The sequence below is a fragment of the Phalacrocorax carbo genome, chromosome Z (assembly GCF_963921805.1).
Source record: "Phalacrocorax carbo chromosome Z, bPhaCar2.1, whole genome shotgun sequence".
Taxonomy (NCBI): domain Eukaryota; kingdom Metazoa; phylum Chordata; class Aves; order Suliformes; family Phalacrocoracidae; genus Phalacrocorax; species Phalacrocorax carbo.
The window spans coordinates 64,698,290-64,710,315 of record NC_087548.1 but is presented as its reverse complement, the minus strand read 5'-3'; the positions used below and the strand labels follow the sequence as shown (position 1 = coordinate 64,710,315).

Genomic DNA, 12,026 nt, shown 5'->3' with positions numbered 1-12,026 from the left:
GCTCACTGTGAGCTTATTGGTCTTACTGAAACTGTTCCTTAAAGGTGACTGGCACTTAAAAAACATTTCCAAACTGTCTCTGGTGTTTTTTCTGAAGTACATGTGGCCAAAGGAGGTGTATACCTACACTGCACAGTGTGCTGTTGCATAAAAATTCCTTAAATACTCTAAAACTGGTGTCCCCTTGAAGCCAATAAATTGAAAGAAATTGCCCAGAATCATCTGTACAGACTCTCATCTTATACAAGTCTAAAAAGAATTTCACCTTACCAGTTTTTGTAATATTGCTTATTATACAACTCAATCTTATTTTTTTCATTAGTTTTCTCTGGCAGGTTTCTGAACCATTGTTACTTAATTGCTTTGGCCTACCTAGTTCCCCAGATGCTGCAACCTATCACTTTCATCACTTCATATCTATTTTGTACTTTTTCAGACCATGACAAACAATCAAACCTATCCAGCTAAGCACGTGTGTGGAGAGTTCTCAAGAACAGCCTACCACAATTAAAATACTACGTGACTCAGGCTCATGGATGGAAGATGAAATGTGTAGAACCACTCTGTCCTGTCAGTGTGTGCTGTCCTCATTATCTTTTTCTTCTTAAGCCCAATAAATCTCTACTCACACACTTTTCCTTGGTACAAATTGTAAATCTATAGGACTTGTCTAACTAATGTAAGGGATCTTTCCCTTGCCCAGAGCAGCAGAGGCCTGGGAGAGTTCAAAACTGGCTTTAAAGCTATATTTGCCTCCTCTTAACATGTGGGTGGCAACTTCAGAAACATGAATTTTCTTTCATGTTGAGAATTTGGAATGCTACCATCTGTTACCTACAGGTAATTATATGTCTGCTCTTTTTTCATCTCAAATATAAGATATTTCATTTTGTACCTATATAGGGTGAAATGCAGGTTATGCTTGTGCCCAGTTACTTTGAAATTAGATAGGTATCAATCCACAATATTTCTGGGCAGTGTTATGAATTTTTTTAAACAGATCACTACTGAAAAGAGGTTGAGCATTGTTCATGACTATGTCTTGAAACCAAAGGGCATCTCTTTCCTCACTACAACCAGAGGGTCTGTGGCAGGATAAAAAAGAAAAAAAGAGACTTTTAAATTTCCTCCCATTGTGACATTGCTTCTGGTTTTCTCACTGCCAGATAAGGCACTGCAACCTAGCCTATCTAAGTGAGTCTTAAATGCAGCTTGGGAAGTGCGTTCACAACAGTGCACGGTCTGACTTGTCACACTGTAGATTAACTCTTCTACTCCTGTGGGCACCAGGGAAGCATGTGTTCTGAATAAGTATGACAACACAAAATTAATCCCATTTCTATAGCTTTACTCAGTTTTTACAATTTAATATTCTGAAATGACGGATGTACTGTCGCCTGGAACATGTGTTCTCTTTAAGAAAGATGCTGGTGCAAAGTGTCCTGTTGGGACTGATAATAAGACTCGTAGCCTTTACATGATCTGTTTTTTAACTTAGAGTTGTGGGTTTGCCATTCGGTCAGTATAATTCTTTTTTATGTGGAATTTATAGGGCCAGTGTGAATGTTGGAGTCAATGATCCTTATTAAGTTAGTAGATTAACTTGGAGTAGAATAAAAGTATAAAATAATTAAGAAGTAAAAATTTACAGAAAGGAATATTTGGTGCTGCACGGCCTCAATATTTCCACATCTAGCAAAACTATCTTCAGCTTCCAAATAAGTGCTTTAGTTCAGAATTTTTTCTGTATGGTTTGCCATTCCAGTTAGGCAGTTTTTTGTAATTGCTAACTTTGCAGCAGTTTCTAGTTGGTCATAGACTATTGAAAAATAAACATTTTTGAAAATTACGTCTCATATAGATAACTACAGAGATATCGTTATATAGATAACTCCTATACAGATAGAGGGACTAAGATACATCAAAATATTTCTGTCACAGCTCTTTGAGGTTTTCTTCTCTTACACTTCTTCATATGCAGATACAGCTTGTGCACCTTTCCACTGAATGTACACTGGCTGAGGCTGGTATAAAATCAAACTGGGAAAAAATGTAATATATTACAAGTAGGCTTCATTCCCTACATAATTTATGGCAAAGGTTTTGCATGTAAAGGAAAATTAGCCTGGTGTCTTTCTGTTAGATCTGTTAAAGGACAATAATAAAATGTATTTCTGCCAGCATTGTTTCACAGCTTGTATTTGCTCAGAAATGCTGTTCTATTAGCACATATTCCCTCAGTCTGTGAGACTATCACCTGTCCATTGCCAGTTTTACTTTAATTCTCTATTTGTCACTCACTGTGATATAAAAGCCACTTGTCTGTCTTTTTTGTTTTGGCTTGGTTTTTGGTTTTCTGTTTGTGGAGAACCGAATAAATATATTTTTTTCTTCACTCCTCTTAAATAGCTTGCAGAGTGATGCATGATTTACTAGCTTGCATTGTGGCTGTTCATGTATTGCTATTCAGTGATCCAAGGGACAGGGCACCACAACAGTAACTTTGCTTCTATTCCTATTAATCATCATGGGATACAAATAATAGCTGGTAGCATTTCTTAAAATTAAGTTGAACTACTCTGGTTCAGTTAGAAGTTTTTGAAACTTTTATAAAATGCTGTGGTAATATCGGTGTCCTCAACAAATTCTGCCTCTTCTAAGTTTCCTTTCTGCTTAAATAGGGGTGATATTTCTTCTTTCCCATCACAAAAAGGTGTGCTTTAATGGGCCAAAGTGGCTATAATAATACATCTGTTCATTATTGCAAAGAGAAAAACCTGTATGTAGATTCAGAGACATGGCTGGAAATGTGAGCAAGAGGCATCTTGTTTTATTTACAGTGACATGTAGACAGCAGGCAGCCAGCCAACTTGGTTATTTCTGTTCATATTTATTACCACATGCTATAGCACTGCAGCTGATTTCCAAACCTCTTGGCATTTTGTGTAACACAGGTTCTGGATAGAGCAAGTAAGTCATTAATATTATGGGAGGATATTTCTTTGATGACTTTTATTATGTAAAGGTTCTGTGGAAAGCACTAAATGTTAAGATGATAGAATTCCCCATCTCCTGCCCTTTCATCTTACCTGAATCCAAACTTCCTCTAACAAAAAATATTGCAGTAAATTGCATAAGGCACTGCCTTGTCTTTGCTATCTTCCAAAAACTTTCTCTTTCCCAATGCAAACAGCAATTTTCAGCCTGCTCCACCCCAGCCCCCACACTGATTTGTCTTTTATTAAAAGACCTTTTATTCACCTCTTGTGATGATGTTACCAAAAAAATGAAGAAGACACGCACAATAATACGTGGCCGTTGGTGCCAAGGCTCATTGTCCTGTGTTGTTGATGATAAAGCCACTGCCCTTTCCCTTACTGTACCAAGTGCTGTTAAGCTGGCAGCCTACAGAATTAATTTCTTGCTCTCCAACTTCTCTGCTTCCACCATTTACACACTTTCTCCTCAAGAAGCGAGAAGAAAAAAAATGCATAATTTAATTAATTTTTAAATGAATTTTTCTACCCATTGTTAAATGATTCATATAAATGCTGATGGCTATTCTTAAATGCTTTACTCTTGCTCTCCTCTTAGTTACTGCAGAGCAGTCCATCCAATCCTTTTAAGTGTGACTTATTCACTAAAAGCGTTTCCTGTAGCCTAAAAATATCTATGGCTCAGCTTTTTCCACATCTTATCTGTGCTGTTCTGCTTTTCTTACTGCTTTTAATCGATGTGTCCTTAAGTAAAGGACAATATTTACATCCTGTGTGGTAACTGAAATACTGATTTAAAAGCTGAAACAGATATTCTGTTAGGGTACATGCATGAGCAGGTGCAACCTTAATGAGAAATCAGTGTGCTGACCCCACCCAGTACTGGAGATATGATGGGAGTGAGACCCCTTGTCCAGCTTGCAGCACCAGGCAACCCCTTGAACACCTGCACCGGAATGACAGGACTGGCTCTATGCCTCGCCCCCAAACTTGCCTTGCTCATGAAGAAAGGCACCAGCCTTCTATTGCTCTCTTGCCATGGTAATAGCATGACTGAGGACTCAGGAAAATATGAATGATACAAGCTAGTGCCTTTGTGGTGTTGAGGCTGAAGAATGAATGAGAAGCTAAACCTTTTTTAGCTCCATACTTTCCTACAAATCTATGCCAGGCTACACACAGACAACGGAAAAAGCTGTGACTTCTGTTAAGGAAAAAGACACATATCCCATAGGATCCTCTCAAAAAAAGACACGGGCCTTTTCCCTCTCTTATTATTTGCCAGTGAAGACCATCTTTTACATGAAGTGTGTACAGCTGGAATGGGAATTTTCAGATATGATAAGGATTATCCTAAAACTGCTTGCATCAAAGGCGGTAGTAAAACTTCTACTTCTGACAGTGCCAACAATTTAGGCCAGTTCCAAGAACGGTGGTAATCTTATCTTTGGACTAGCTAGGTGTTTGTTTTTGTTCATGTCCTTGGAGGATAATAACATCTGTTTGTTGTTTTACTTGAAAATAATGTCTAAGAGAAAGAGTATTCTTGCCATCTTTTCATATTATAATTTTTACTATTAAATGTTCCTTAGTGGAGCATTTTGATATGGAAGTTTTTTCCTAATCTTCCCTCACTTCGCGTAAATACCCTCATAAAATAGTAGTCATTACCCAATCTTCTCTCTTTTTAGTTTTTACATAATATGAAACACTCTGTGCTGTGCATTTCTAGGAACAAAGCTCACCCATTCTTCACATACTGTATTGTTTTCAATGAATCAGGTATTTACAGTGCAACCCAAGAGAGTAATGGTTTTTCTGACTATTTGCAATGCTGTTCTCCTAGTGCCTTAATAAAGATGAGCAGTGTTTAACTGCCAGGCATCAGAGATCTCTTTATTTTAATTAGCAAGGGTGCTTTTCCTATCATTTTCCTTGGAACAAAATATATCCTGGAAGATTCCTTACACTGCTCCCCTAGGTGTTGATTTGGAGTGAATTAAAGAAAACATATTGTGAAAGGTGAATAGCTAGGGAAAAAAAATAAGGTCTATCATTAAACAATATAAATGTTTCAGCCTTTTACTCTATGAAACCTTAGGGCAATGTCTTTTCAATGTCATGCTTTAGTAAAAGTCTTTTTAGCCCGTGCATGTCTTTCTAAACAAGACAGACAAAAGCTTTTATTTTAAAAGCAAACAGCTAAGTGATTTGCTGTACACTTGCCATGAATAGTAACGAGTAGATTTGTGGTGTGTTCCTCTTTTTAATTAGCACATTGCTATAACCCGACTGCTGTTGTTGCTGTATGGATGAGTACTGTCTTATTACAATGCGTCTAGAGGATACCACTTGCAGCAGTTTATGAAACAAGATAGAAAAAAATACCATAGAGTGTTCTTGGGATTGGTTTAAAATACTTCAATGTTTTACTCTTTTTTTGCGGAAAAAAATTGGCTGTTAAAGCTCTGAGTAAATCCAATTGTAGGTATTGTGCTGTAAAAAAATAACTTTAAATAAATTTCTGTAAACTTATTTGGGAAAGGGTTATTTTCCAGAGCTGGAATATAAATATGTGTAAATGTTGTTTTAAAAATAAAAGCATTGTTAGACTGAGTTCTCTTGTTACAAACCATTTCTCTATGTCTTAAATATAATTAATTTTTAGAGTTTCATAGTTGAATAAGATGGAAAAGATAATTTTTTTAAATCACATTTTTAATATATTTAGCTGATGTACTGGTTTAAATGTTTTTCAAAATTCTCACAGTTGTTCTAGACAGAGCAGAATTTTAAAGTAGTAACATTAAAGCAGAAAAGAATTATGGCTAGATCTGAATGAAAGAGAGAATGGAGATTTACCAGAAATTTTGTCAGAAGTTTCAGGCAATGAAAGAATAAAAAAAAAAGAAAAGGTTGGCAGAAGGGAACCTGTATTTCGTTATCACAGCTGCACTTTTAATGGAGATTCATGAAAATATCCTCTTCAAGATAATACATACTATACTTATTACATTAAAAAAATCATAAAAATATATCCAAGAAAAAATAGAATGGCTAAATCAATTGTAAATGTCTTTTGTTGCTGCAGATTTCAGAAATATTCCATTTGGAGGCTTCTAGCCAAATTTATTCATGTTGTCTTCACACTCAGGGGAAGTTCAGGATTTTCTCCTAGAGTTTTTCCACATGGGCGTAGAGGACATCTGTCACCTCTGAGGTTGCTTGCCCCAGAAATACTCTGCCCTGCCCTGTGGAAGGTAAATGTCAGTGTGTGTCCATATAAGGTTCACTGAAAGCAGGAAAAGGGACATGTAAAGGGTTGTTGATGGTTTTTCATTTTTGCGAAGGTGGTAGTGGATCCTCACTAAAAAGGTGTATAGAGCATCTCTGTTACTGCACAAGGAATGTGACCTCCTGAGTTATGATTGACAGCAAAGTACCTAAGAGAGAAACCAGGCTTTTAAAACAAATTCCTATGAAAATATCAGGACTGTCCTAATACTTACAGTGTGCTGGATACTGTCCAGAGTGAACAGAAATGAGGCTGTCTCATGACCTGCACTCTCTAAATCATGGTTAAATGTTAATGCAAATACTTTTGTCAATAAATAATACAGAAAGATTTTAGAGATATTTGCAGTACTTTGCTCTGGAATTCCTATTTTTTGAAGTGACTTATTGGTCTTCAACAAGTTCCGCGGCAGAAGAGTCAGGAAGTATTTGCTGTATTATTCACAGTTGGGATTTTTTTTTTTATTTTTTTAAATGAGAGAAATTGGAAGTTCACCTTTTAAAAGCATCAGATTAGTAGGATAAGCAGTTAGGCAAACAGGAAACTCCTAACAGTAAACGGGATTTTTTCCAACATTATATGAATGCCAAAAGCCCATATTGGTTTTTTTGAGACGTATATATGTGCAGTCATTCATAAAGTGTAGAAGTGAAAAGAGTGGACACACATTCTTGGTTCTACGCAGTATAAATGAGTGCAAAAATATGATGGCTATTATATATATATATAAATTTCTGTATTTATATATTTACACATAGCTGTGTGTATACAGACATGGATTTCTTTTAAAGGTAGTTAGTAATCCTACATGCTGCTTTTTTGAAGGCGGCTAGATTTTTGGACGGTACTGTTCTGGTCACCAGATTACACATTGCTTTTGGATACCTTGTTCAAATGTACAGAAGGAAACAAAGCATGTTATTGCACTAGCTGAGAACTAATAGTTACTCATTAGTAGTGAAGCCTTAATTGAATTTACAAACTGTGAGTAATGAAAGGTTTCTAAATCCTTTTATATTCTAACATATTGTTTATCTATGGCAGGTATGTTGCAGAAAAATTACCCATCATATGGCATTAAAACCACTTCATGGGATTTTGTATCCAATTACCTGGAAAATCAAGAGTTCAAATATAGTGCCTGAGAAAGGACTAAGAAAGAGGAAATTGTTAAATTATGCAATTATATTAAGAATTAACAACTGTAAAATAAATTTGAAATTACTTCAACACCTGTGTGACCTTTTCTGTAAAAACTATATATATGTACATATTTATATAGAATATATGTAAAATAAATGTAATAATTACAATGTCTGTTTTCTATTGACTGTCAAAGTTTGCTAGATGATGTGAATCGAATACTTCCTCTAATAAAATAAGATGCATTTCTAATCCTTCATGAGTGAAAAGTGTTGATATTTAAGCTGCCATCACATTAAACTGCCTTTGACCAAGGAGAAAAGTTATCCAAAGGTGGTCCTGGAGGTGGATAAGAGGCTAGAAAAAGTTCCACATTTGGGAAAAAGGAGGAAAATATGGGCTTTGCTAGCTGGTTCTCAAAAAAATAAAACTTTCTGGTGCTTCTTGGCGGTTTCAGACAGATGCCCGAGAAGGATAATGAGCAGGAAATGGACTGTGCAGTCAAACTGAACGATAAGTGAATATTTCACATAGATTTTGCCTTGCCGTACATCATGTATCCATATAATTTGTTGGTACAACTAAAACGTACAGCACGCATACTGAGGTATAAGTCTGACTTCTCTGCCACAAAGTACATTACAGTGTGTAGACACAGACAGCATAATGTGTCTGAAATTCTTCCAGAACTTGCTTTTCACAGCACTTCGCCTACAGCTGTAATTGATAGTGCACCACAGCGATGTGACACCTTTCCTGAAAGGCTTTTTGTGGAATACATCTGCTGTACAGTGGGAAAACAAAATATGAGTCTTGACTGAATCTTGTGGTAGAAAGGACTCAAACTGGGAAACTGTTCAACACAATTTGCATATTATGCAGATGAAAACCTAATGACAAAAGAGTGTATTGGCAAACTGTGTCTTGTTATCTGGCAATGATGTGTATAGCAGCACGGGGTACCTAGACATAATCTCTTCTAAAGTTATTTTGCAATGAAAAAAAAAAGTCAGAGAAATGCAGTGAGAACGATATATGTAAATAAGAGTCACTTGTGATGAACCACGTAATCCCATACAATCCAAGTAATCCAGTTCACTTTGGGACACAGGCTTCGTGATTGTATGTTATTAATTCTGAATGGTGGAAGAGGGAAAGTAGCCAAGTGCTTACTGAATCCTCATTCCTAGTTTGAGCGGCTGCTTCTTCATCCTTGCTTGCCAGTTCTGAATGTATTTCAAGGAACATTACTGAGAACAAAATCGAACACCATCAATATTAATGATCTGAACTAGGAAGATAGCTTTTAGTGTGCAAATTAATTACCCTAATCACAGGGTTTTTTGTATCCATTTTAATGAAATAACTATTTATTTCACTGAGTCCTGAGCTTTTCTTTTGCAAATAAGGCACATTTACATGATAAATACATGAAATTTAAATGGATGACTAAATTAAATTGAGGGGGGAAAAAAGGCCTTTTTAAATACAATTTTCATAGGAAAAACAGCTAGATTAATGGGTTGGTTAGCTGACTGGCATCTGTGATTAAATCTTTTTAATGTATGTCAAATAGAATTTAATGGACCTCAAGAAATGTCTACATAGTCAGTAATATTCAGGGTTTAGCGAAGATGCATTTTATCTCCTATTATTGAACTGTAGGCAGCTGAAGGCATATTGCTTGTCATTGCCCAGTACAGTATGGAGACATTATGGCTGGAAAAAATAGTAATATAAATTTGCATTTCTCTTCTCCCTGTGTTGTGTACCCTTTCCTCTGAAAATAATTTTTCCTACCTACAGAAATTTAAAACAAGAATCTCCACTCTAAAATGGTGGTTTCTGATTGTTTGCATAGTCTTCTGATTTAATCACCACATGCACATTAGTTTCATACTGTTGTTTTCTAATAATGACAAGAAAGGGGGAAATGCTTAGTTCAGAGGGACTTTAAATGTATCTTTTAGATTCTATGTGTTTTGAAAACTTTATTTATTGGAGCAAAGCTTTGAAGGGCTCCATATTCGACAGAAGCAAGATTTGAAACACATTCCAGCTCATTTTTTGATAACAGTCCTGCAGAACAGAGCATCTTTCTCTGCTTGCTTTTTTCCCAGCCGAGCCACCAGAGACATCTCCAGCTTCCTTTGATTTGAAATGATCAATGGCAGCTGCGGCAGGCAGGCAGGGTGCCCCAGGCACAATGCAAACAAGTCTCTCTCTCAGCTCACTAGGATTTACATTTCAATTGCTGCCACATTTTTAAAGATAATTATAACCTTTTTATATTAATATTTTTCTGTGGCTTCTCTGATATTTTAACAACATAAATATTAATTTCGCACATCAAGGAGAAAAAGCTTTCTTCACTGCAATCTCGTGAACAAAAATCTCCCCAAAACACAGGGCATCAAACATGGCATCACAATCTCTGAGCATTAACCACACTTGGACAAGGAGCGGGTGGGGGAGTGGGGGGGACAGGGTTGGGACGGGACTTCTGCTGGATTTGATTTTGCATGGCCCTGCACTGTTTTAAAGATTACCAAAGAATAACCTTTCCTTTTGACTTGAGACCACACTGTCCTCCTACAAAAGCAGAATGCACTCGCTGTCTGGGCTGACATCTGTGACTTAACGTGCCTCCAAACAGTATTTTTACCATGGTGAAAAATATCAACTAGATATAGCTGCCTCGATAAAATTGATTTTCTTGGAAAGAAGAAAGGGGAAATTGCTGCTGGTGGTATTGAGAATTTCTAAAGAGTTTTGCATTTCATTGCTGTAGTCCTTTTTTATTCTTGTTACCCCTCCAGCCCTTTATATCCTTCCCCTTTTGCATCAGGAAAAACCATCATAGTGTACAAACAGATGTTGGTTTACCTACCCAGGTCATACGTTGGATCACAATAAATTTTTTGGAGCCTGCCCTATAAATTTTTAGGATGTAGCATATTTGACTTATTTTTTTAAATCCTCCCCACCCATTTTTTTCTTTCCTTCCACAATTTCTCATGCAACTACAACATTCCTAACTGCCCTTCAGTGCCGAGTATCACTCATGATTTTTACGTTCAAGCACATGTGGAAATTATGCATTTTCCATAGCAACTGACAAATAAGGGGAATTAATGTATATTACAAAGAAAATTGATACCAGTATCCATCAGATGTTACAAGGAGGTCATTCTGTTGCTCTTCTTGATGAAGTGCAGAGTTACAGTCATTGCCTTGGAATCTTTTTATGGGCAAGACCTTCATTTCCTACACACCAAAGCCATGAGCTTGAGCATCGCTTGAAGCTGACTGGTGGAATAAAACTGTTCATGAAATATGCATGACTAACACATATGCTGCCAGAGGAACTTAGTGTATTATGTATGACCCTTCTGTAATTGTAAGGAAATGATATTCATTTAAATGGATGTTTATGACAGTTAAAGGTACACCTAATGAGACAAAGGTCATATGCCTAAAAACACGGGGTTAGCCCACTATTTCTGGCCTTGTTTGCAAAGACTATGCGTTTTTCATAGTTGTTTCTCTAGCATGTGTGATCTATATTTATGCAGTTTAAAAGAGTCCCTGTCTTCTGTATTTGGATGCCAAATGCAGTATTAAACTAAATGCAATTCTAATATTATATGCATACATCTGGGAAATATCTAGACAGCATATTAAAATTCACATTAAACCTAACTCTCCTTTTTCAGCTGCCGTTGTTTGGGGCAGCTCTATATTTTTTATTATTATTATTCGCCATTATGAAATGTATGGGGTTTTATTTTTTTAAAAAATCAAGCCCAAGTCTCCTAAATGGGATAGGTTTTTTCAGCTTACAGAATAGCTGCAACATAGCTTGTACCTTTGTGTTTTTATCAGCCCTCCTCCATGCAAAGCAGGTTTTGAACAATAGGTTTAGTTTGTTTCTTCCTGAACTGTAACATTTTTGTAATATGGATTTGGCTTTATCTTTGCATGAATACATTCTCAGAGTTCAAGGAGAGATATTGTACAGAACTTAATACACAGCATCCCTCAGTGAAAACCAGATTTGGTGCAATAAATGAACCTTTTGATTAGTGCCGCAGAACTTCACCAGAGATTCCTCTCTCAGAGTTATGGAGTCTCCACAAAGATCCCTGAAACATTCTTGCAGTGTTCGTGAGAATGAATTCACAGCCCAGCAAAGCCTCTAAGTCAAAGAAGATAAAACCGGTTTACCACAACTCAAATTGCTGATAGGAGAAGCTGACAAATTTCAAGACATGTAACTGCTCCAGAAGTGAAGCTGAGTCTGGATGCTATTATGCTCAAGGAAGTGGGCCAAGTTCGTCTTGGTCTAATGCCATTGATTTAATGCCACATCATCAACAGTACTGAAAGCAGCTGATAAATCTAAAAAATATTAGAGTGCATACTTGATCTTCCTTCCGGCCAAAAGAATATTGACCAGCACACTGCTGCTGCTGTATTATAACAGACTTGAAGTCAGGCTATGTAGGGTAGAAGAAAGAACTGCAGATATTTTAAATGACTGGTTTTTTATACTATGTCTAGGAGAAGTTGATTTAAAAAAGACAGAAAAT

The 12,026-nt window shown here is 36.5% G+C and overlaps 1 long non-coding RNA gene across 1 annotated transcript in view; it reads left to right on the top strand.

The window, feature by feature from the left end:
- LOC135310438 (uncharacterized) overlaps window positions 1–7,593 on the top strand; it is a 68,602-nt gene extending 61,009 nt beyond the window's left edge. The window contains exons 3-4 of the long non-coding RNA XR_010370496.1: window positions 6,088–6,256; window positions 7,336–7,593. This is a non-coding gene — a long non-coding RNA (uncharacterized LOC135310438). The remainder of the gene's footprint in view (window positions 1–6,087; window positions 6,257–7,335) is intronic.
- The last annotated feature ends 4,433 nt before the right edge of the window (window positions 7,594–12,026 follow it).